The following is a 26050-nucleotide window of genomic DNA, read 5'->3' as shown; positions in this document are numbered from 1 at the left end:
AGCCGGAACAGCTCCATAAACTGGTGAAACAAGAGCAGGATGAGAAGACATTACAAGAGAGAAGACTGAGGTTGCCCCAGGAGGCAGCTGTGCTCTGGAGTGTGCTCTGAATGTTGCTCTGTAAAAGGGCAGCTGGGGTTATATACATAGACTACTGCTACCATCAGCCACGAACATGCAAGGTATACTGAGGTCACTCAGCCCAGGCCCTTTTAACAGCCATGTGTGGCTGATGGAGAGGGATGACAATGACAATAACCAAAAGCTTGTTAGAATCAGAGATGGCTCTAGAGGCAAGTGCAGTATGAAAGATAAGGGCCCGCTTGCCCTTGGCCAAACTAGCCTATCAGTACAAGCTGGTCACATAGAACCCAGTGAGGGAATGCAAAGCGAGCCTTCAGCATGGAGCTATGGGTCGTCAGTCTAGGGGGATGGCTAAGATTAGAGAAAGTGGAAGAAGGTAGTGACTCCCATCTATACAAGTATACCTAACATTGCTCTTTTAATAAAGCCAAATGGTTCAAACGTTAAGATCTTTCTATGCTGTACTGGGTCTCAATAACAGCTTTCTCTTAGCTGTCTAAGACCAACTGGGATTTACTTGGAATGGATGGTAAGCCTTCAGAGACCTTGCCTTCATTGTAAAAAGGTCTCATCCTATGTTAACCTACTGTCTTTGCAGACTTAGAAGAGAATCTGGGCAGACCCTGGGGCAACCTGCCCCGGAAGAGAGCACAGACCCCCTCCTCCCAGCTCCCTCTGCAGGCTTGTCTTTGTTTCTCATGTCCCTGCCTCTCCCAAGCCTTCCCTAGTGTTTTCAGGTGTCCTGCTCCTGTACTAAGGCCATCCACCCAAAGGGGTCAGACTCTGGCCTCCAGGCAGGTCTGAGGATTCCTGCAAGGGAGTGTGGGCTCCTTCAGATTGTGCTGCCAGGTTTGCTGTGTGATATTCCATCCCACCCTGCCCCCACCTTGGCCCTTTTGTCTGGGCAGCGTCCCTGGGCTGCCTGGAATCCCTGATCCTGTGCCCTGAACTTCCATCTGGACTGGTGAGTGAGTGCAGACCCTGGAGTAACCTGCCCTGGAAGAGAGCACAGACCCCCCTCCTCCCAGCTCCCTCTGCAGGCTTGTCTTTGTTTCTCATGTCCCTGCCTCTCCCAAGCCTTCCCTAGTGTTTTCAGGTGTCCTGCTCCTGTACTAAGGCCATCCACCCAAAGGGGTCAGACTCTGGCCTCCAGGCAGGTCTGAGGATTCCTGCAAGGGAGTGTGGGCTTCTTTAGATTGTGACGCAAGGAATAGGTCCTGCTCTGGCACTGGGGAGATCCAGCCAGTTTCAGTCACAGCAAAGATTGGTCTAGGACACCAAGAGCCTCCAGGCTCCTTTTGAAGGAAGAGATGGGCAGGCGCCAATGCAGGAGCTCCTCCAACGACATGAAAGGCAACATGCCATCACCACAATCCAGACATCCTGAAACAAACAGAATTGAACACCCTACCCCAGAAGATATAGAAGAAACCGACCTTAAACAGTACTTTATGAAAATAATAGAGGACCTTAAACAGGAGGTAAAAAACTGCCATAAAGAAATGGAGATGACAATCAAAAAGGTAGACGAAATAAATAAATCTCTCAAAGATACCCAAGAAAAACAAGAAAAACAAGAAAAAGCAATCAAACAGGTAAGGGAAAGAGTACAAGACCTGATAAATGAAATGGAGGTAATGAAGAAAACACAAGCTGAGGGAAGACTGGAAATGGAAACTCTGAGTAAACGAACAGAAACTTCAGAGAAAAGTATTTCCAACCGAATACAAGAGATGGAAGAAAGAATCTCGGATTCTGAAGATACTATAGAGGAAATAAATTCACAGATTAAAGAACTAAACATATATAACAAATTCTTAACACAAAACATCCAGGAAATCTGGGACACCATGAAAAGACCAAACCTAAGAATAATTGGGGTAGAAGAAGGAGAAGAATTACAACTCAAAGGCCCAGAAAATATATTCAACAAAATTATAGAAGAAAACTTCCCCAACCTAAAGAAGGATGTTCCTATGAAGGTACAAGAAGCCTACAGAACACCAAATAGACTGGATCTTTCAAAAGAAAGCATCCCCACGCCATATAATAATCAAAACACAAAACATACAGAATAAAGAACAGATATTAAGAGCTGCAAAGGAAAAAGGTCAAGTAACATACAAAGGGAAACCTATCAGAATTACACCTGATCTCTCAATGGAAACCATGAAAGCCAGAAGAGCTTGGATAGATGTGCTACAGACACTAAGGGAACATGCACCCATGTTCCCTTACTATACCTAGACTACTATACCCAGCAAAGCTTGCATTCACCATTGATGGAGAAAACAAGATATTCCAGAACAAAAACAGATTTAAACAATACGTAGCCACAAATCCAGCCTTGCAGAAAGTAATAGAAGGAAAATCACAAACCAAGGAGTCCAACAACGCCCACAATAACTCAGGCATCTAGCGACCCTTCACCAGCACAACTAGAAGAAGGGAAACACACAAACTCTACTACAAAAAAAAAAAAAATAACCAGAGTTAACAACCACTGGTCATTAATATCACTTAATATCAATGGACTCAATTCACCTATAAAAAGGCACAGGCTAAGAGACTGGATACAAAAACAGGATCCAACATTCTGCTGTTTACAAGAAACACACCTCAACCACAAAGACAGACACCTACCCAGAGTAAAGGGTTGGGAAAAGGTTTATCAAGCAAATGGACCTAAGAAACAAGCGGGTGTGGCCATACTAATTTCGAACAAAGTTGACTTCAAACTAAAATCAATCAAAAGAGATGGAAAGAACACTTTATACTCATAACAGGAAAAATCCTTCAGAATGAAGTCTCAATCCTGAATATCTATGCCCCTAATATAAAAGCTCCCACTTATGTAAAAGAAACACTTCTAGAACTCAAGGCAGCCATCAAACCACACACATTAATAGTTGGAGACTTCAACACTCCTCTCTCACCAATGGACAGGTCAGTCAGACAGAAACCTAACAGAGAATTGAAAGACTTATTGGAGGTAATGAACCAAATGGATTTAACAGACATCTATAGAACACTCCACCCAAAGAGGAAAGAATATACCTTCTTCTCTGCGGCTCATGGAACCTTTTAAAATTGACCATATACTTGGTAACAAAGCAAACTTCCACAGTTACAAAAAATATTAGTAACCACCTGTGTCTTAACGGATCACCATGGATTAAAATTAGAAATCAACAACAATGCTACCCCCAGAAAGCCCACAAACTCATGGAAACTGAACAGTCAACTACTGAACCACACCTGGGTCAAGGAAGAAATAAATAAAGAAATTAAAGTCTTTCTTGAATTTAATGAAAACAAAGACACAACATACTCAAACCTATGGGACACAATGAAAGCAGTACTAAGAGGAAAGTTCATAGCACTAAGTGCCCACTTAAAGAAAACGGAGAAAGCACTCATTGGTGACTTAACAGCACACCTGAAAGCTCTGGAAAAAAAAGAAGCAGACTCACCTAGGAGAAGTAGAAGACTAGAAATAATCAAACTGAGGGCAGAAATCAACAAAATAGAAACACAGAAAACAATCCAAAGAATCAATGAAACAAAAAGCTGGTTCTTGGAGAAAATCAACAAGATTGACAAACCCCTAGCCAAACTAATCTAACGGCAGAGAGAGAACAGGCAAATTAATAAGATTAGAAATGAAAAGGGGGACATAACCACAGACACAGAGGAAATTCAGAGAATCATTAGATCTTACCACAAAGCCTGTATGCCACAAAATTGGAAAATGTAAAAGAAATGGACATTTTTTTAGATAAGTACCATATACCAAAGTTAAACCAGGACCAGGTGAACATTCTAAATAGTCCTGCTAGTCGTGAAGATTTAGAAACTGTTATCAGAAACCTCCCTGCCAAAAAGAGCCCAGGACCAGATGGTTTCAATGCAGAATTCTACCAGAACTTCCAAGAAGACCTAATACCTATACTCCTTAAGGTATTTCATAATATAGAAACACAAGAGTCACTGCCAAATTCCTTCTATGAAGCTACAGTTACCCTGATACCTAAACCACACAAAGACTCAACCAAGAAAGAGAATTACAGACCAATCTCACTCATGAACATTGACGCAAAAATTCTCAATAAAATACTGGCAAACAGAATCCAAGAACACATTAGAAAAATTATCCACTATGATCAAGTAGGCTTCATCTCAGAGATCCAGGGCTGGTTCAACATATGAAAATCTATCAATGTAATCCATCATATAAATAAACTGAAAGAAAAAAAACCATATGATCATCTCATTAGATGCTGAAAATGCATTTGACAAAATTCAGCACCCCTTTATGATAAAGGTCTTGGAGAGATTAGGGATACAAGGGTCATTCCTAAATATAATAAAAGCTATTTACAACAAGCCGACAGCTAACATCAAATTAAACGGAGAGAAACTCAAGGCTATCCCACTAAATTCAGGAACACGACAAGGCTGTCCACTCTCTCCTTATCTCTTCAATATAGTACTTGAAGTTTTAGCAATAGCAATAAGACAACATAAGGGAATCAAGGGGATTTGATTTGGAAAGGAAGAAGTTAAACTTTCGTTATTTGCAGATGATATGATAGTGTACATAAGCGACCCCAAAAACTCCACCAAAGAACTCCTACAGCTGATAAACTCCTTCAGGAACGTGGCAGGCTACAAGATCAACTCCAAAAAATCAGTCGCCCTCCTATACACGAAGGATAAGGAAGCAGAGAGGGAAATCAGAGAAGTATCACCTTTCACAATAGCCACAAATAGCATAAGATATCTGGTAGTAACTCTAACCAAGGAAGTGAAGGACTTATTTGACAAGAACTTTAAGTCTTTGAAGAAAGAACTTGAAGAGGATACCAGAAAATGGAAGGATCTCCCCTGCTTGTGGATGGGGAGGATCAACATAGTAAAAATGGCAATTCTATAAAAAGCAATCTATAGATTCAATGCAATCCCAATCAAGGTCCCATCAAAATTCTTCACAGAGATTGAGAGAACAATAATAAACTTTATATGGAAAAACAAGAAACCCAGGATAGCCAAAAAAATCTTATACAATAAAGGTACTTCTGGATGCATTATCATCCCTGACTTCAAACTCTATTACAGAGCTACAGTATTGAAAACAGCTTGTTATTGGCATAAAAACAGAGAAGTTGACCAATGGAATCGTATAGAAGACACGGATCTTTTTTTTTTTTTTTTTTTTTTTTTGGTTTTTCGAGACAGGGTTTCCCTGTAGTTTTTAGAGCCTGTCCTGGAACTAGCTCTTGTAGACCAGGCTGGCCTCGAACTCAGAGATCCGCCTGCCTCTGCCTCCCGAGTGCTGGGATTAAAGGCGTGCGCCACCACCGCCCGGCTTAGAAGACACGGATCTTAAACCACAAACCTATGAACACCTGATTTTTGATAAAGGAGCCAAAAGTACACAATGGAAGAAAGAGGGCATCTTCAACAAATGGTGCTGGCATAACTGGATGTTAACCTGTAGAAGAATGAAAGTAGATCCATATCACCATGCACAAAACTCAAGTCCAAATGGATTAAAGACCTCAATATTAATCTGAACACACTGAGCTTGATAGAGGAGAAAGTGGGAAGTACTCTCCAAGAAATGGGCACAGGGGACCGCTTCCTACGCATAACCCCAGCTGCACAGACATTAAGGGCAACATTGAATAAATGGGACCTCCTGAAGCTGAGCAGCTTCTGTAAAGCAAAGGACATTGTCACTAAGACACAAAGGCAGCCTACTGACTGGGAAAAGATCTTCACCAACCCTGCAACTGACAAAGGTCTGATCTCTAAAATATATAAGGAACTCAAGAGACTAGACTGTAAAATGCTAATTAACCCAATTAAAAAATGGGGCGCTGAACTGAACAGAGAATTCTCAATAGAAGAAGTTCAAATGGCCAAAAGACACTTAAGGTCATGCTCAACCTCCCTAGCTATCAGGGAAATGCAAATCAAAACACCTTTGAGATATCATCTTACACCTGTCAGATTGGCTAAAATCCAAAACACCAATAATAACCTTTGCTGGAGAGGTTGTTGGGTAAGGGGTACACTCATCCATTGCTGGTGGGAATGCATACTTGTGCAACCACTTTGGAAAGCAGTGTGGAGGTTTCTCAGGAAATTCGGGATCAACCTACCCCAGGACCCAGCAATTCCACTATTGGGAATCTACCCAAGAGATGCCCAATCATACTACAAAAGCATTTGCTCATCTATGGTCATAGCAGCATTATTTGTAATAGCCAGATCCTGGAAACAACCTAGATGCCCTTCAGTGGAAGAATGGATGAAGAAACTGTGGAATATATACATGCTAGAATACTACTCAGCGGTAAAAAACAATGACATCTTGAATTTTGCATGCAAATGGATGGAAATAGAAAACACTATTCTGAGTGAGGTAACCCAGACCCAAAAAGATGAACATGGGATGTACTCACTCATAATCGGTTTCTAGCCATAATTAAAGGACATCGAGCCTATAATTTGGGATCCTTGAGAAGATAATAAGAAGGTGAACCCCCCCAAAAAGATATAGTTATCCTCCTGGATATTGGAAGTAGACACGATCGCCAGGCAAAAATTGGGAACTTGAGGGTTGGGCGAGAGGCGGCCAAGGGAAGATGGGGAGGGAAAAGCGTGAAGGGGAGAATGGGGGGAGCTCGGAGGAATGGGATGCTTGGGATACAGGAAGGGTGGATATGGGAGCAGGGAAGCATATATCTTAATTTAGGGAGCCACCTGAGGGTTGTCAAGAGACTTGACCCTAGAGGGGTTCCCAGGTTTCCAGGGAGACGCCCCCAGTTAGTTCCTTGGGCAGGTGAGGAGAGGGAGCATGAAAAAGCCAGTTCCTATAGCCATACTGATGAATTTCTTGCATATCACCATAGAACCTCCACCTGGCGATAGATGAAGAAAATGACAGAGCCCCACATTGGAGCACCGGACTGAGCTCCCAAGGTCCTGATGAGGAGCAGAAGGAGAGAGAACATGAGAAAGAAAGTCAGGACCGTGAGGGGTGCGTTCACCCATGGAGACGGTGGGACAGAACTAACGGGAGATCACCAACTCCAGTTGGATTGGGACAGATGGAACATGAGACCAAACCAGACTCTCTGAATGTGGCCGACGGTGGAGGCTGAAGGAGAAGCCAAGGACAAAGGCGCTGATCTTTGACTATTCTGCAAGGACAGGCTCTTTTGGAGCCTTCTCTGCTTGGTTGATCACCTTCCTGGACCAGGGGGGAGTTGGGAGGACCTTGGTCTTAACATAGAGTAGGGAACCCCGATGGCTCCTTGGCCTGAAAAGGGAGGGAGGGAGGGTATGGGGGGAGGAGAGGGGAGGGAAGGGGGAGGAAGAGGGGAGGAGATGGAAATTTTTTAAATAAAAAAAAAAAGAATAAAGACTGAAACTTGGTGCTAGTATTTGAGAAACACACACACACAAAAAAGAAGAGAATCTGCAAGGGCAGTACAAACAGCAATTAAAGTGTCTGCAGGAAGTCATCCTGAGTGGGCACTCCCAGGAGTCATAAGGTTGCTGAGTGTTTAGAGTTGGTTACCTCTGAGCCAGGCCAAGGAGACCTGAATCCCCCCTCACCTCCTACCCCTGCCATACAAGCTCTTGTCATTGCTGTTGTTTTCATATGAAAACTAAACGGTAAGACTCTATTACTCAAGACACTGCATGCTTTGATTATGGGACATGAGAAATCAATCTGGGACTGGGCTGGAAGCTTCTTACCTACTGGACGGTTTTCATAGTGCCAGAAAGTGATGTGCAGTCTATTGTGGGAGAAATATCACCAGCGGTCCTTTCCAGTTATGAATTCTATGTACTACACTATGAACATGTTAGGAATGACATGCCAGCTGTCACAATAATGGCACAACTGCTACATGTGCAATCAGCTGCTTTCAGCTTAGATTTAAAGCCTGCTCTACAGGACTGACATCTGCTTTTGTTAAGCCAAAGCAAATACTTGCGGCTAGGGAGGTCAGGAGGGCCAGGGTGAAGAAACTACCACTGCTTCTGTTTTAACATGTGATGTGAAGTACCTAACTGCCTTTGAGACAGCTGTTTACACTCACAGATTATTGTTGTCAGCAGCCTCTGATATGGAAGGAAAGGCTGCTCCCCCAGCAGAGGCTGATGCCATCTGTCAAGCTGCTGAGAATATGTGACTGGTATTAGGGTACAATGGCCCCCACGCTCAGGCAGAAAAGAAAGAAAATAATCATTCATCTCTTACCTCTTCAAAAGCTTAGGAAACATTTTGGAAGACAGAATGGAAAGAACATCAAGTGTCCCAGGAAGAGGTGAATGCGGTGCAACTATTTCCTCCTAAATGAAATATCCCCTTTTGGAGAGGCGGCGGGGTGTGGTTCATAAACCTCACGAAGCTAATGCAACTTAGGCTCTGGAAGCTCATTGATTCAGGAAGCTCATTCAGTTACAAGATTCATGAGGCCCCTCTCCAAGATGATACAAACAGGAAGCAACTGCTGGTGAAGACTCTGATGGAGCCACTTTCAGACTGGGCAGGAAACTACCGGAGTTGTCCATTCTGGGGTGAACTTTTTGGTGATACAGGTACCTCTGTGCCTACAAGTAAGCCCTTACTCAACTTGTTACTAATGAACTTACTAGTTGACCAAACTATATGGGTAGAAGACTTTCTTTGATCTGTCATTCTATCTTATCTGGAGTGGGTAATGTTCACACCTCTCCAGGAAAAGTCGCATAAATGACAAATGGAGAGCCATAATCCAGGACTGTGAATACAACTGCTTACTAGAGCTAACTAGGGCCTTTGGCTGTTTCAGAGTTAAAACAATTAATTTAAACTTTTAACTGCTCTCTTCTAATGCTCCTGCTCTACAAAATTAAAGAACTTAACAATACGGTTCTTCCACTCACCAAATTCTCACTCTTGTTTCAACTGTTCTATATACAGATGCACTTCCCATGCAATGGTAACATGACTTTGGAAGCTTGGGTATGTATCTCTATTCTCTTAAGCCACATGACACTATTTCTCTAACTTTCAGGCTTATCCTTGAAATGTGGTTAACACTGCCTATCTCCCATGCTTATTTTATGGAGCAAATGAGGTAATTAAAAAAAAAATATCTTGGCATAGAATTCAGTACAGGGTAGGTGCTCAATATAGCTCATTACTTTGTGCTTCAAGCTCTTTTAAATCCTTTTTGAGAAGTCAAGATTTAAATAATAAGCAAGTGTTCCATTTTATTTCCTCATAATTATAAAAGAAAAATTAGATCACACAGGGAAAGGGTTGGTCTGTTTACTCTCTTACCACAAGTGAAGTGCTCAACTAAACCCCCAAAACAAACAGTCCTTGATCTGGAGGCACCATAAACTGTTGAACACAGATGGGATAGACCCTTGATGATAGGGTCTTTAGCTGAAGGTGGAACCAGCAAGACTTCTACTTACCGGAAGCAAAGACCCTTCCCTTTCCGCAGTTGGCAGGAGGCAATCTGAGTCAGTAAGCACAGCTCAAGTCCTGTGAAAGCTCCACCCAGAGCAAAGAAAATGAAAGTAATATACTCCCTGGCTTCTGGTCTTCAAACACGCCATGATCAGTGTGCTTTGAACCATGCAGAAAAACTGGTTTGATTTTGGAGGTGTTGGGATGGAATCCAGAACTATGCATATTAGGCAAGTCTACCACTGAGCAACAGCTCTATTTTGAAAACTGTGGGTTTTTTTTTTTTTGTTTGTTTTGGTTCTTTTCCTTCATAAAAGTCATATTTAAGTACCAAGAAAATATTAGCTTAAAGTTTATTACAATAGACTTTAAGAAACAGAATGAGGAATAGAAAAGGAGAAGACAGGAAAAAACGAGAAGAAAGGTCAATTAAGTAATGGTTGGTACAGAAAGGTCAGTATGAGTAGAGGTTTAATTATCTTCTACCCTGAAATTTGACTGCCTTTATAGTCATCAATAAGGTTTAAGCTGGATGTAAAAATGTCATTGAGAATAAGGTAAACTGAAAATATAAAAACCATAGCAATTAAGTCTCTAATAAAATGTTGCTCTGCCATCACACATACATATGTTGGCAGCAATGATAAAACAGTTCTTGATTGAGGGACAGAAGACTTAATTCTTCACCCTGCTTTTCCTTGTAAAGTTATGGCACCCTGGACCAGTTATGTCAGCCCACTTTGGAGGAGATGATTTTTCTGTCTCAAGGCAAAGTGGAGCATCCTTTGAGAAGTTAACCAGATTTTATAATAATCAAGAGGGGCTTCAAAGGAACAAAGGCAAGTGCTTTGTTCATTGCTTGGTTCACAATGGAGCAGGGAGGGATAAAGAAAGAGGTTTACTCAAGAAGTAAGATAGGCTGGATTTAAATACATATTTTAAGAGACCAGAATTGTGTATCTGGCCACTATGAGCACATTCGTTAACTTTAACATGACGTGAAGCTTCCTACATTTAATGAACAGCACCAAGAATTAGTTATTTACTTAAATAATGTGGGTCAATCATTACATAAAAATTGAAGATAAAATACCACAAATTAATCTGAAGCTGAAAGAGTAAGGGACATCAAACTTGACACCCACCCAGAAGAAAACATCATTTATTATTTGGCAGCCAAAGTTAAGCAGACACAATAAATTCCCACAACAAACACAGTCAATGACAATCTCATATTGGGAAACTATCACCTAATGGAACAGGATAACTAACAAGAATGCAGCCCAGCTCCCTTCTTCCTCCCGCTTCGGGTTCATAACATCTCCAGTTCAGCCTGATCGGATAGGGAGTGCAACCAGCGGTCAGAGTTGGTTTGTTTCATTAGCCTCCCTGCAGCAAGGTAGGCCCTTTGTCTGCAAGCTCCTTGGCAAGCAAGGACACCTGATCTCAGCACCAGAAGATACATCCGGGAGGTGAGTGAGACAGAGCAAAGCCTCTCCTCAACCCCCTACACTTACTGGTCTTCCGGCTGGGGCTATGCTCTCTGGCTACTGCCTCTCTCTTCCTACCCCACCCAGCTTGCATCCAGAAAAACCCTCCCTTTTTCCTCCCCTCTTCGGGTTCATAATGTCTCCAGCTTAGCTTGATCAGTGTAGTGAGGAGCAGACGGGCTGCGTTCTTGCCGCCCTGGCTCCTGCACGGCTAGCTTAAAACCCAAAATAACAACACACAAATTGTATTCTTTTAAACACTGCCTGGCACATTAATTCCAGCCTCTTACTCACGTCTTGACTAACCCATATCTAATAATCTGTGTAGCACCACAAAGTGGTGCCTTACCAGGAAGTTTCTAGCGTACATCCATCTTGGGCTGGAGCTTCATTGCGTCTGGCTTCTCTCTCTGAGGAGAGGCACAGTGGTCTGTCTAACTTAGGAGAGGCGTAGCATCTGACTGAGCCATCTACCTCACTTCCTTCTTCCTGTTCTGTCTACTCCGCCCACCTAAAGGCTGGCCAATCAAATGGGCCAGGCAGTTTCTTTATTAGCCAATGAAATCAACTCAAACAGAAGACTCTCCCACATCAGATCAGGGCGCTGGGACCGGATAGGGAGTGCAACCGGCAGGCAGGAGTTTCTTTGTTTCATTAGCCTCCCTGCAGCTACCTTGCTTTGTCTGAGAGCTTCTAGGCAAGCAAGGACACCTGATCACAACACCAAAAGATATATCCAGGAGGCAAGCAAGGACACCTGACCCTGTAAACGAAGATCCATAGAGGAACATTCGGAAGAAGAGATGGGCAGACGCCAATGCAAGAATTCCTCCAACAATTTGAAAAACAACATGAAATCACCAGAACCCAGCAATCTTACAACTGGAGGATTTGACCACCTCAATCAAGAAGAAGTAGAAAACCTTGACTCTTTGAAAGTGATAGAGGCCCTTAAGCAGTATGTGAAAAACTCCCTTGAAGAAATGGATGAGAAGAATAACAAAAAGTTTGAAGAATTGAGTAAATCCGTAAATGATATCCTAGGAAACCAAGAAAAAACAATCAAACAGATAATGGAAACAGTGCAAGACTTGAAAACTGAAATGGAGGCAAGGAAGAAAACACAAACTGAGGGCCAGCTGGATATGGAAAATCTAGGTAAACGAATAGAGACTACAGTAACAAGCATAACCAACAGAATACAAGAGAAAGAAGAAAGAATCTATGATTCTGAAGATACCATAGAGAAAATAAATGCACTGATCAAAGAAATCAGCAAATCCAACAAATTCTCATCACAAAACATTCAGGAAATCTGGGACACAATAAAAAGACCAAACCTAAGAATAATTGGGGTAGAAGAAGGAGAAGAAGTACAGCTCAACGGTCCAGAAAACATATTTAATAAAATTATAGAAGAAAACTTTCCCAATCTAAATAAGATATTTCTATGAAGGTTCAGAACACCAAATAGACTGGATAAAAAAAAAAAAAACCCACATACCCTAGCCATATAATAATAAAAACACAAAACATACAGAATAAAGAAAGAATATTAAGAGCTGCAAAGGAAAAAGGTCAAGTAACATATAAAGGTAAACCTATCAGACTAACACCTGACTTCTCTATGGAAACCATGAAAGCCAGAAGGTCCTGGATAGATGTTTTGCAGAAACTAAGAGACCATGAATGCAAGCCCAGATTACTATACCCAGCCAAGCCTTCATTCACTATAAATGGAGAAAACAAAATTTTCCAAGACAAAAACAAATTTAAACAATATGTAGCCACAAATCCAGCCTTACAGAAATAGAAGGAAAATCACAAACCAAGGAGTCCAACAATGCCCACAATAACTCAGACATCTAGCGACCCGTCACCAGCACATCTCAAAGAAGGGAGACATGCAATCTCTTCTACCAAAAAACAAAACAAAACAAAACAAAACAAAACAAAAATGATGACCGGAGTTAACAACCACTGGTCATTAATATCACTTAATATCAATGGACTCAATTCACCTATAAAAAGGCACAGGCTAAGAGATTGGATACGAAAACAGGATCCAACATTCTGCTGTTTACAAGAAACACACCTCAACCACAAAGACAGACATCTACTCAGAGTAAAGGGTTGGGAAAAGGTTTATCAAGCACATGGACCTAAGAAACAAGCGGGTGTGGCTATATTAATTTCTAACAAAGTTGACTTCAAACTAAAATCAATTAGAAGAGATGGAAAGGGACACTTTATACTCATAACAGGAAAAATCCTTCAGAATGAAGTCTCAATCCTGAATATCTATGCCCCTAATATAAAAGCACTCACGTATGTAAAAGAAACATTACTAGAACTCAAGGCAGCCATCAAACCACACACATTAATAGTAGGAGACTTCAACACTCCTCCCTCACCAATGGACAGGTCAATCAGACAGAAACCTAACAGAGAATTAAAAGACTTAATGGAGGTAATGAACCAAATGGATTTAACAGACATCTATAGAACATTTCACCCAAAGAGGAAAGAATATACCTTCTTCTCTGTTGCTTATGGAACCTTTTTGAAAATTGACCATATACTCGGTAACAAAACAAACTTCCACAGTTACAAAAAAGTAATAGTAACCACCTGTGTCTTATTGGATCACCATGGATTAAAAATAGTATTCAACAACAATGCTAACCCCAGAAAGCCTACAAACTCATGGAAACTGAACAGTCAACTACTGAACCACACCTGGGTCAAGGAAGAAATAAAGAAAGAAATTAAAGTCTTTCTTGAATTTAATGAAAACAAAGACACAACATACTCAAACCTATGGGACTCAATGAAAGCAGTGCTAAGAGGAAAGTTCATAGCACTAAGTGCCCACTTTAAAACAACGGAGAAAGCACTCATTGGAGACTTAACAGCACACCTGAGCTCTAGAAAAAAATGAAGCAGATTCACCTAGGAGGAGTAGAAGACTGGAAATAATCAAACTGAGGGCAGAAATCAACAAAATAGAAACACAGAAAACAATCCAAAGAATCAATGAAACAAAAAGCTGGTTCTTGGAGAAAATCAACAAGATTGACAAACCCCTAGCCAAACTAATCAAACGGCAGAGAGAGAACACGCAAATTAAGATCAGAAATGAAAAGGGGGACATAACCACAGACACAGAGGAAATTCAGAGAATCATTAGATCTTACCACAAAAGCCTGTATGCCACAAAATTGGAAAATGTAAAAGAAATGGACATTTTTTTAGATAAGTACTATATACCAAAGTTAAACCAGGACCAGGTGAACATTCTAAATAGTCCTGCTAGTCGTGAAGATTTAGAAACTGTTATCAGAAACCTCCCTGCCAAAAAGAGCCCAGGACCAGATGGTTTCAATGCAGAATTCTACCAGAACTTCCAAGAAGACCTAATACCTATACTCCTTAAGGTATTTCATAATATAGAAACACAAGAGTCATTGCCAAATTCCTTTTATGAAGCTACAGTTACCCACACAAAGACTCAACCAAGAAAGAGAATTACAGACCAATCTCACTCATGAACATTGACGCAAACATTCTCAATAAAATACTGGCAAACAGAATCCAAGAACACATTAGAAAAATTATCCACTATGATCAAGTAGGCTTCATCCCAGAGATGCAGGGCTGGTTCAACATATGAAAATCTAACAATGTAATCCATCATATAAATAAACTGAAAGAAAAAAAAACATATGATCATCTCATTAGATGCTGAAAAAGCATATGACAAAATTCAGCACCCCTTTATGATAAAGGTCTTGCAGAGATTAGGGATACAAGGTTCATTCCTAAGTATAATAAAGGCTATTTACAGCAAGCTGACAGCTAACATCAAATTAAACGGAGAGAAACTCAAGGCTATCCCACTAAATTCAGGAACACAAGGCTCTCCCCATATCTCCTCAATATAGTGCTTGAAGTTCTAGCAATAGCAATAAGACAACATAAGGGAATCAAGGGGATTCAATTTGGAAAGGAAGAAGTTAAACTTTCGTTATTTGCAGATGATATGATAGTGTACATAAGCGACCCCAAAACTCCACCAAAGAACTTCTACAGCTGATAAACTCTTTTAGTAACGTGGCAGGATACAAGATCAACTCCAAAAAATAAGTTGCCCTCCTATACACAAAGGATAAGGAAGCAGAGAGGGAAATCAGAGAAGTATCACCTTTCACGATAGCCACAAATAGCATAAAATATCTTGGGGTAACTCTAACCAAGGAAGTGAAGGATCTATTTGACAAGAACTTTAATTCTTTGAAGAAAGAACTTGAAGAGGATACCAGAAAATGGAAGGATCTCCCTTGCCATTGGATTGGGAGGATCAACATAGTAAAAATGGCAATTCTATAAAAAGCAATCTATAGATTCAATGCAATCCCCATCAAGGTCCCAACAAATTTCTTCACAGATCTTGAGAGGACAATAATCAACTTTATATGGAAAAACAAGAAACCCAGGATAGCCAAAACAATCTTATACAACAAAGGAACTTCTGGAGGCATTACCATTCCTGACTTCAAACTCTATTACAGAGCTACAGTATTGAAAACAGCTTGTTATTGGCATAAAAACAAAGAAGTCGACCAATGGAATTGAATAGAAGACACGGATCTTAACCCACAAACCTATGAACACCTGATTTTTGATAAAGGAGCCAAAAGTACACAATGGAAGAAAGAGGGCACCATTTGGTGCTGGCATAACTGGATGTCAACCTGTAGAAGAATGAAAGTAGATCCATATCTATCACCATGCACAAAACTCAAGTACAAATGGATTAAAGACCTCAATATTAATCGGATCACACTCAGCCTGATAGAGGAGAAAGTGGGAAGTACTCTACAACATACAGACACAGCAGACTGTTTCCTACGTATAACCCCAGCAGCACAGACATTAAGGGCAACATTGAATAAATGGGACCTCCTGAAACTGAGCAGCTTCTGTAAAGCAAAGAACACTGTCACTAAGACAAAAAGGCAACCTACTGACTGGGAAAAGATCTTCACCAACCTTGCAACTGACAAAGGTCTGATCTCTAAAATATATAAGGAACTCAAGAGACTAGACTTTAAAATGCTAATTAACCCAATTAAAAAATGGGGCACTGAACTGAACAGAGAATTCTCAACAGAAGAAGTTCAAATGGCCAAAAGACACTTAAGGGCATGCTCAACCTCCTTAGCAATCAGGGAAATGCAAATCAAAACAACGCTGAGATACCATCTTACACCTGTCAGAATGGCTAAAATCAAAAACACCAATGATAGCCTTTGCTGGAGAGTTTGTGGAGTAAGGGGTACACACATCCATTGCTGGTGGGAATGCACACTTGTGCAACCACTTTGGAAAGCAGTGTGGCGGTTTCTCAGGAAATTCGGGATCAACCTACCCCAGGACCCAGTAATTCCACTCTTGGGAATTTACCCAAGAGATGCCCAATCATATTACAAAAGCATTTGTTCAACTATGTTTATAGCAGCATTATTTGTAATAGCCAGATCCTGGAAACAACCTAGATGCCCTTCAGTGGAATAATGGATGAAGAAACTGTGGAATATATACATATTAGAATACTACTCGGCGGTAAAAAACAATGACATCTTGAATTTTGCATGCAAACGGATGGAAATAGAAAATACTATTCTAAGTGAGGTAACCCAGACCCAAAAAGATGAACATGGGATGTACTCAATCATAATCGGTTTCTAGTCATAATTAAAGGACATCGAGCCTATAATTCGTGATCCTTGAGAAGATAATAAGAAGGTTAACCCAAAGAAAAACATATAGTTATCCTCCTGAATATTGGAAGTAGCCAAAATTGCCGGGCAAAAATTGGGAACTTGGGGGTGGGGTGTGTGGGGGCAAGGGGAGATGGGGAGAGAAAAGCTTGAAGGGGAGGATGGGGAGAGCTTGGGGAAATGGGATGCTTGGGATATAGGAAGGGTGGATATGGGAGCAGGGAAGCATATATCTTAATTAAGGGAGCCATCTTAGGGTTGTCAAGAGACTTGATTCTAGAGGGGTTCCCAGGTATCCAGGGAAATGCCCCCAGTTAGTTCCTTGGGCAGCTGAGGAGAGGGAGCCGGAAAAGGCCAGATCCTATGGCCATACTGATGAATATCTTGCATATCACCATAGAACCTTCACCTGGAGATGTATGGAGATAGAGACGGAGCACCACATTGGAGCAGCAGACTGAGCTCCCAAGGTCCTGATGAGGAGCAGAAGGAGGGAGAACATGAGAAAGAAAGTCAGGACCGTGAGGGGTGCGTTCACCCACTGAGACGATGGAACAGAACTAACAGGAGATCACTAAGTCCAGTTGGAATGGGACATATGGACCATGCGACCAAATCGGACTCTGAATGTGGCTGACAGTGGAGGCTGACTGAGAAGCCAAGGACAATGGCGATGGGCATGGACGGGCTCACTGTGAGCCTTGTCAGTTTGGTTGCTCACCTTCCGGGACCTGGGGGAGTTGGGAGGACCTTGGACTTAACATAGTGTAGGGAACCCTGATGGCTCTTTGGCCTGGAGAGGGAGGGAGTGGGGGTATGGGTGGAGGGGAGGGGAGGGAATGAGGAGAAGGAGGGGAGGAGATGGAAATTTTTAATAAAAAAACGAGGAAAAAAAAATAAAAAATATGGGCCTCTCTCTTCCTGTCCCTTTCCAGCTTGCACCCAGGACCCCCTACCCCGCATCATCCTCCCATCTTTGGGGCCACAAAATCCCACAGCTCAGCCTGTTTGGGCGCCGGGGTCCTGGAATTGAGTGCACCCAGGCCGGTGGGAGGTCCCCTCCTTCATTAGCCTGCTTCCAGCAAGGTAGGCCCTTTTGCAGCTAGCTGCTTGGCCTGCAAGGAGACCTGACAGTCTGCCAGAGGATCCATTATTCATTGGGGTGAGTGAATTGAATTCATTGGGGGGAATTGAACTTCTAAAAGAAGACCCAAAGGGGATTATTCAGAGGAAGAAATGGGCAGGTGCCAATGCAAGAATTCCTCCAACAATTTGAAAAACAACATGAAAGCACCAGAACCCACGAACTTGTAACAGGAGGACTTGAACACACTAATCAAGAAGAAGTAGAAAAAATTGACTTTATGAAAGTAATAGAGTCCCTTAAACAGGAGGTGAAAAACTCCCTTAAGGAAATGGACGAGAAGAATAACAAAAAGTTTGAAGAATTGAGTAAATCCGTAAATGATATCCTAGGAAACCAAGAAAAAACAATCAAACAGATAATGGAAACAGTGCAAGACTTGAAAACTGAAATGGAGGCAAGGAAGAAAACACAACCCAAGGGCCAGCCGGATATGGAAAATCTATGTAAACGAACAGAGACTACAGAAACAAGCATAACCAACAGAATACAAGAGATAGAAGAAAGAATCTCAGATTCTGAAGATACCATAGAGAAAATAAACGCACTGATCAAGGAAAACAGCAAATCCAACAAATTCTCATCACAAAACATTCAGGAAATCTGGGACACAATAAAAAGACCAAACCTAAGAATAATAGGCATAGAAGAAGGAGAAGAATTACAGCTCAATGGCCCAGAAAATATATTTAATAAAATTATAGAAGAAAACTTCCCAAACCTAAAGAAAGATATTCCTATTAAGGTTCAAGAAGCTTACAGAACACCAAATAGACTGGATCAAAAAAAAACATCCCCCCGCCACATTATAATCAAAACACAAAACATACAGAATAAAGAAAGAATATTAAGAGCTGCAAAGGAAAAAGGTCAAGTAACATATAAAGGAAAACCTATCAGACTAACACCTGACTTCTCTATGGAAACCATGAAAGCCAGAAGGCCCTGGATAGATGTTTTGCAGAAACTAAGAGACCATGGATGCAAGCCCAGATTACTATACCCAGCCAAGCTTTCATTCACTATAAATGGAGAAAACAAAATATTCCAGGATAAAAACAAATTTAAACAATACATAGCCACAAATCCAGCCTTACAGAAAGTAATAGAAGGAAATTCACAAACAAAGGAGTCCAGCATTGCCCAAAATAACTCAAATATCTAGTGACCCTTCACCAGCACATCTCAAAGAAAGGAAACACACAATCTCTACTACGAAATAAAAAATGAAAACCGGAGTTAACATCCACTGGTCATTAATATCACTTAATATCAATGGACTCAATTCACCTATAAAAAGGCACAGGCTAAGAGATTGGATACAAAAACAGGATCCAACATTCTGCTGTTTACAAGAAACACACCTCAACCACAAAGACAGACATCTACTCAGAGTAAAGGGTTGGGAAAAGGTCTATCAAGCAAATGGACCTAAGAAACAAGCGGGTGTGGCCATACTAATTTCTAACAAAGTTGACTTCAAACTAAAATCAATCATAAGAGATGGAAAAGGGACACTTTATACTCATTACAGGAAAAATCTATCAGAATGAAGTCTCAATCCTGAATATCTATGCCCCTAATACTAAAGCACCCACTTATATAAAAGAAACATTACTAAAATTCAAGGCAGCCATCAAACCAAACACACTGATAGTGGGAGACTTCAACACTCCTCTTTCACCAATGGACAGGTCAATTCGACAGAAACCTAACAGAGAATTAAGAGACTTAATAGAGGTAATGAACCAAATGGACTTAACAGACATCTATAGAACATTCCACCCAAACAGGAAAGAATATACGTTCTTCTCTGCGGCTCATGGAACCTTTTCGAAAATTGACCACATACTCGGTAACAAAGCAAACTTCCACAGTTACAAAAACATATTAGTAACCACCTGCATCTTACCGAATCACCATGGATTAAAATTAGAATTCAACAACAATGCTACCCCCAGAAAGCCTACAAACTCATGGAAACTGAACAGTTAACTACTGAACCACACCTGGGTCAAGGAAGAAATAAAGAAAGAAATTAAAGTCTTTCTTGAATTTAATGAAAATAAAGACACAACATACTCAAACTTATGGGACACTATGAAAGCAGTGCTAAGAGGAAAATTCATAGCACTAAGTGCCCACTTAAAAAAAACGGAGAAAGCACACATTGGAGACTTAACAGCATACCTGAAAGCTTTAGAAAAGAAAGAAGCAGACTTACCTAGGAGGAGTAGAAGACTGGAAATTATCAAACTGAGGGCAGAAATCAACAAAATAGAAACAGAGAAAACAATCCAAAGAATCAATGAAACAAAAAGCTGGTTCTTGGAGAAAATCAACAAGATTGACAAACCCCTAGCCAAACTAATCAAACGGCAGAGTGAGAACACACAAATTAATAAGATCAGAAATGCAAAAGGGGACATAACCACAGACACAGAGGAAATTCAGAGAATGATTAGATCTTACCACAAAAGCCTGTATGCCACAAAATTGGAAAATGTAAAAGAAATGGACACTTTTTTAGATAAGTACCATATACCAAAGTTAAACCAGGACCAGGTAAATGCTCTAAATAGTCCTGTTAGTCGCGAAGAATTGGAAACTGTTATCAGAAACCTCCCTACCAAAAAGAGCCCAGGACCTGATGCGTTCAATGCAAAATTCTACCAGAACTTCCAAGGAGACCTAATACCTATACTCCTTAAGGTATTTCATAATATAGAAACAGAACAGTCATTGCCAAATTCCTTTTATGAAGCTACAATTACCCTGATACCTAAACCACACAAAGACCCAACCAAGAAAGAGAATTACAGGCCAATCTCACTTATGAACATCGATGCAAAAATTCTCAATAAAATACTGGCAAACAGAATCCAAGAACACATTAGAAAAATTATCCACTATGATCAAGTAGGCTTCATCCCAGAGATGCAGGGCTGGTTCAACATACGAAAATCTATCAATGTAATCCATCATATAAATAAACTGAAGGATAAAAACCATATGATCATCTCATTAGATGCAGAAAAAGCATTTGACAAAATTCAGCACCCCTTTATGATAAAGTTCTTGGAGAGATTAGAGATACAGGGGTCATTCCTATGTATAATAAAGGCTATTTACAGCAAGCCGACAGCTAACATCAAATTAAATGGAGAGAAACTCAAGGCCATCCCACTAAATTCAGGAACGCGACAAGGCTGTCCACTCTCTCCTTATCTCTTCAATATAGTACTTGAAGTTCTAGCAATAGCAATAAGACAAAACAAGGGGATCAAGGGGATTCGAATTGGAAAGGAAGAAGTTAAACTTTCATTATTTGCTGATGATATGATAGTGTACATAAGCGACCCGAAAAACTCCACCAAAGTACTCCTACAGCCGATAAACTCCTTTAGTAGAGTGGCAGGCTACAAGATCAACTCCAAAAAATCAGTCGCCCTCCTATATACAAAGGATAAGGAAGCAGAGAAAGAAATCAGAGAAGCGACACCTTTCACGATAGCCACAAATAGCATAAAATATCTTGGGGTAACTCTAACCAAGGAAGTGAAAGACCTATTTGACAAGAACTTTAAGTCTTTGAAGAAAGAAATTGAAGAGGATACCAGAAAATGGAAGGATCTCCCTTGCTCTTGGATTGGGAGGATCAACATAGTAAAAATGGCAATACTACGAAAGGCAATCTATAGATTTAATGCAATCCCCTTAAAGATCCCATCAAAATTCTTTACAGATCTTGAGAGGACAATAATCAACTTTATATGGAAGAACAAGAAACCCAGGATAGCCAAAACAATCTTATACAACAAAGGAACTTCTGGAGGCATTACCATCCCTGACTTCAAACTCTATTACAAAGCTACAGTATTGAAAACAGCTTGGTATTGGCATAAAAATAGAGAAGTCGACCAATGGAATTGAATAGAAGACCCAGATCTTAACCCACAAACCTATGAACACCTGATTTTTGATAAAGGAGCTAAAAGCACACAATGGAAGAAAGAAAGCATCTTCAACAAATGGTGCTGGCATAACTGGATGTCAACCTGTAGAAGAATGAAAGTAGATCCGTGTCTATCACCATGCACAAAACTCAAGTCCAAATGGATTAAAGACCACAATATCAATCTGAACACACTGAACCTGTTAGAGGAGAAAGTGGGAAGTACTCTACAACATTTGGGCACAGGAGACCGCTTCCTACGTATAGCCCCAGCAGCACAGACATTAAGGGCAACATTGAATAAATGGGACCTCCTGAAGCTGAGCAGCTTCTGTAAAGCAAAGGACACTGTCACTAAGACAAAAAGGCAGCCTACTGACTGGGAAAAGATCTTCACCAACCCCGCAACAGACAAAGGCCTGATCTCCAAAATATATAAGGAACTCAAGAGACTAGACTTTAAAATGCTAATTAACCCAATTAAAAAATGGGGCACTGAACTGAACAGAGAATTCTCAACAGAAGAAGTTCGAATGGCCAAAAGACACTTAAGGGCATGCTCAACCTCCTTAGCAATCAGGGAAATGCAAATCAAAACAACGCTGAGATACCATCTTACACCTGTCAAAATGGCTAAAATCAAAAACACCAATGATAGCCTTTGCTGGAGAGGATGTGGAGTAAGGGGTACACTCATCCATTGCTGGTGGGAATGCAAACTTGTGCAACCGCTTTGGAATGCAGTGTGGCGGTTTCTCAGGAAATTCGGGATCAACCTACCCCAGGACCCAGTAATCCCACTCTTGGGAATTTACCCAAGAGATGCCCAATCATATTACAAAAGCATTTGTTCAACTATGTTTATAGCAGCATTATTTGTAATAGCCAGAACCTGGAAACAACCTAGATGCCCTTCAGTGGAAGAATGGATGAAGAAACTGTGGAATATATACATATTAGAGTACTACTCGGCGGTAAAAAACAATACATCTTGAATTTTGCATGCAAATGGATGGAAATAGAAAACACCATCCTGAGCGAGGTTACCCAGGCCCAAAAAGATGAACATGGGATGTACTCACTCATAATTGGTTTCTAGCCAGAAACAAAGGACATCGAGCCTATAATTCGTAAAAAAATCCTAGAGAAGTTATATAAGAAGGTGAACCCAAAGAAAAACATATAGTTATCCTCCTGGATATTGGAAGTAGACAAGATTGCCGGACAAAAAATGGGAACATGGGGGTGGGGTGGGATGGGGGGATGGGGGGATGGGGAGAGAAAAGGGTGAAGTGGAGGATGGGAAGAGCTTGGGGGAATAGGATGGTTGGGATATAGGAAGGGTGGATATGGGAACAAGGAATTATATATCTTAGTTAAGGGAGCCATTCTAGGGTTGGCAGAGACTTGACTCTAGAGGGGTTCCCAGGTGTCCAGGAAGACGCCCCCAGCTAGTTCCTTGGGCAGCTGAGGAGAGGGTGCCAGAAATGTCCAGATCCTATTGTCATACTCATGAATATCTTGCATATCACCATAGAACCTTCACCTGGCATTGGATGGAGAAAATGACAGAGCCCCACATAGGAGCACCAGACTGAGCACTCAAGGTCCTGATGAGGAGCAAAAGGAGGGAGATCATGAGCAAGGAAGCCAGGACCGCGAGGAGTGCTTTTACCCATTGAGACGGTGGGACAGATCTAATGGGAGACCACCAAGTCCAGTCGGAATGGGACTGATGGAACAGGGGACCAAACCGGACTCTCTGAATGTGGCTGACGGTGGAGGAGGACTGAGAAACCAAGGACAATGGCAATGAACATGAACTCTACAGCATGGACAGGCTCACTGTGAGCCTTGTCAGATTGGTTGCTCACCTTCCTGGACTTAGGGGGAGCTGGGAGGACCTTGGACTTAACATAGTGAAGGGAACCCTGATGGCTCTTTGTCTTTGGAGAGGGGTGGAGTGGGAGTATGGGTGGAAGGGAGGGGCGGGAAGGGGGAGGAGGAGGGGAGGAGATGGAAATCTTGAAAAATTAAAATTAATAAAAGAAAAATAAAATAAAAAAAATAAAAAATATGTCACAATGTTAAAAAAAAAGAATTCAGCCCAATCCCAGGGGTGGATGTAGGTAACTCAAGACAAGTCACTTTCTATGTCTGTTAAATTCATACATCCTGGCTACCTGCTACTCTATGCTAGGTCATTTCCTTCTGGCTTTATCTGAAGCTTTCTTGCATATATGTGATGATAAAGGTTGTAAGCTCTATGGTTTCGCCAACAGCAGTCTGAGACGGCTGAAGAAAACCTAGCAGTCATTCTTGGGTTTTCCTTGGTGAGCTGGGTCCTCTAAGCAAGGATATGTTCCTGGGCCTCTCCCCTTTTCAGGTAGTTTACAGAAAAGGAGCTCAAAAAGTACATGCTCCAACTGTTACGAGTGGGTGCCAGGGTTTCTTGGTAATAAATCCTTCGTGGGGGACAGCTGTAGGATTTGGTATTAAGTATTCCAAAGTCTTAAAATCTATTCTGTTTACTTTTCAATAGAGACATACTGTATTAATATCAATAAAAAGAAACTTTGAGGGGAGAAATGCAGAGTTGATTCTATCCATGAACATACACCAAGCTTCGATTTCATATCCCATACCATTCCAGGTGCTAAAAAGAAAGGGGAGAAACCAAAGGCTCTGACCTTGTACTCAAAAGGCAAACAGGGACTTCAGCAATATTAGGAATTCACAGCAAAAACCTGGAATATGTATGTGATCTGAGTGGGAAGCTCTTTATCAAGGGAATTAAGCTGGGCCTAAGCCTTTACTTCCAGCACTTGGAGGCAGATGCAGGCAGACCTCTGATTCCAGGCCAGCCTAGATTATATAGTGAGTTCCAGGACAGGGATACAAAGAGACACCTTGTCTCAAAAACCCCAAACCAAAACCAAAACCAAAACAGTATTAGGAAGCGAAAAACAAAACAACAAACAAAACCCTCATCAGTACTTCATTTTAACTTGCTATAATAGATGATTAGCATTTGGCTTTCTGTCTTAAAGTCATTTGACTTCACAAATAACTTAGATGTGAATGGTAAGATCTTCCACCAAAGATGAGTCAACACTATTGGTATCTGTCCTCAAACATCTTTGTCCTCAAACCTCTGTAAGGTGGATGCCATGAGGTCTGGAAAATCACAGTGGCTCTTAAAGAGATTAATCCAGACCACACAGCACCACTTTGACCTCAGGTGCAGATTCTGGGCTTGAAGGCCCAGCGTTTTGTGTTTAATAAGCATTTCATGTGTGCTAAACTCGATACCCACTACATGGCCAAAGGAAGTAAGTTTGAGGTTCTATGCAGAAAGGAACAAACTTATCCAGTGATGTCCATATTCAGGCAAGAAGAGAAGCAGAGAGTCTGGAAGTGTTTTACGCCTGTGTCAAGTTGCATAGTCACCTGTATATTCTGTAATGACAAGACTCCCTCAACGTGATACAAATCTTGTGGTGCCCTTGAAATGACTGTCTCCTGCAATTATACAGAGTGCAAAAGGGCATGCACATGGAGGTGAGAGGAGGAACCATCAGTGTCTGGTGGTCCCTGGAAGAAAAGTGTACCACTTCCCTCCAACTCCGTCCTCCTGTCTAAGTTAGGCAGCAATGGCAGAAAGTTACTCAAGACAGATGGCACAAAGGAACTACTCCACTGTCGCTTGCTTCTCTTAACCAGCCTTCCATGGTCACCATGACACCTCTTTGAAGTGTTTTCTGGATCAAGGTCCATGGGGCTGTTTGGAAGAAAAGCTTCCAAGAGAAGCTTTGTGACTGCAGTGTAGCGTGCACCCCTGGCTTTCACCTACACAGCGTGGGCAGAGAACAAACAGTATTTCTAAAGGTAGCCTCTCAGCAAACCCTGATGCGGTACCAGGTCCAGGGCAGTTAGTTCAAGATCAGTTGAGCCCATGCGCCTTCCTCTGGGGAGTTCAGCACGGAAAACAGACAGCCTCGGCTCAGGGGGAAGAAAATGTGTGCGGGGACCAATACAGCCATGGTATATAAACTAGCAAACTTTTCAGTCGACAAAGACAAGTCCCGCAGCTGGTGCCGGTGGAGAAGT

General features: G+C 41.4%; 1 protein-coding gene across 2 annotated transcripts in view; it reads right to left on the bottom strand.

Moving 5' to 3' along the window:
• Positions 1-26050, bottom strand: part of Znf202 (zinc finger protein 202) — a 37851-nt gene that overhangs the window by 11061 nt on the left and 740 nt on the right. The window lies entirely within an intron of this gene.

The sequence above is a fragment of the Arvicola amphibius genome, chromosome 3 (assembly GCF_903992535.2).
Source record: "Arvicola amphibius chromosome 3, mArvAmp1.2, whole genome shotgun sequence".
Lineage (NCBI taxonomy): Eukaryota > Metazoa > Chordata > Mammalia > Rodentia > Cricetidae > Arvicola > Arvicola amphibius.
This window is presented reverse-complemented; position numbering and strand designations above follow the sequence as displayed.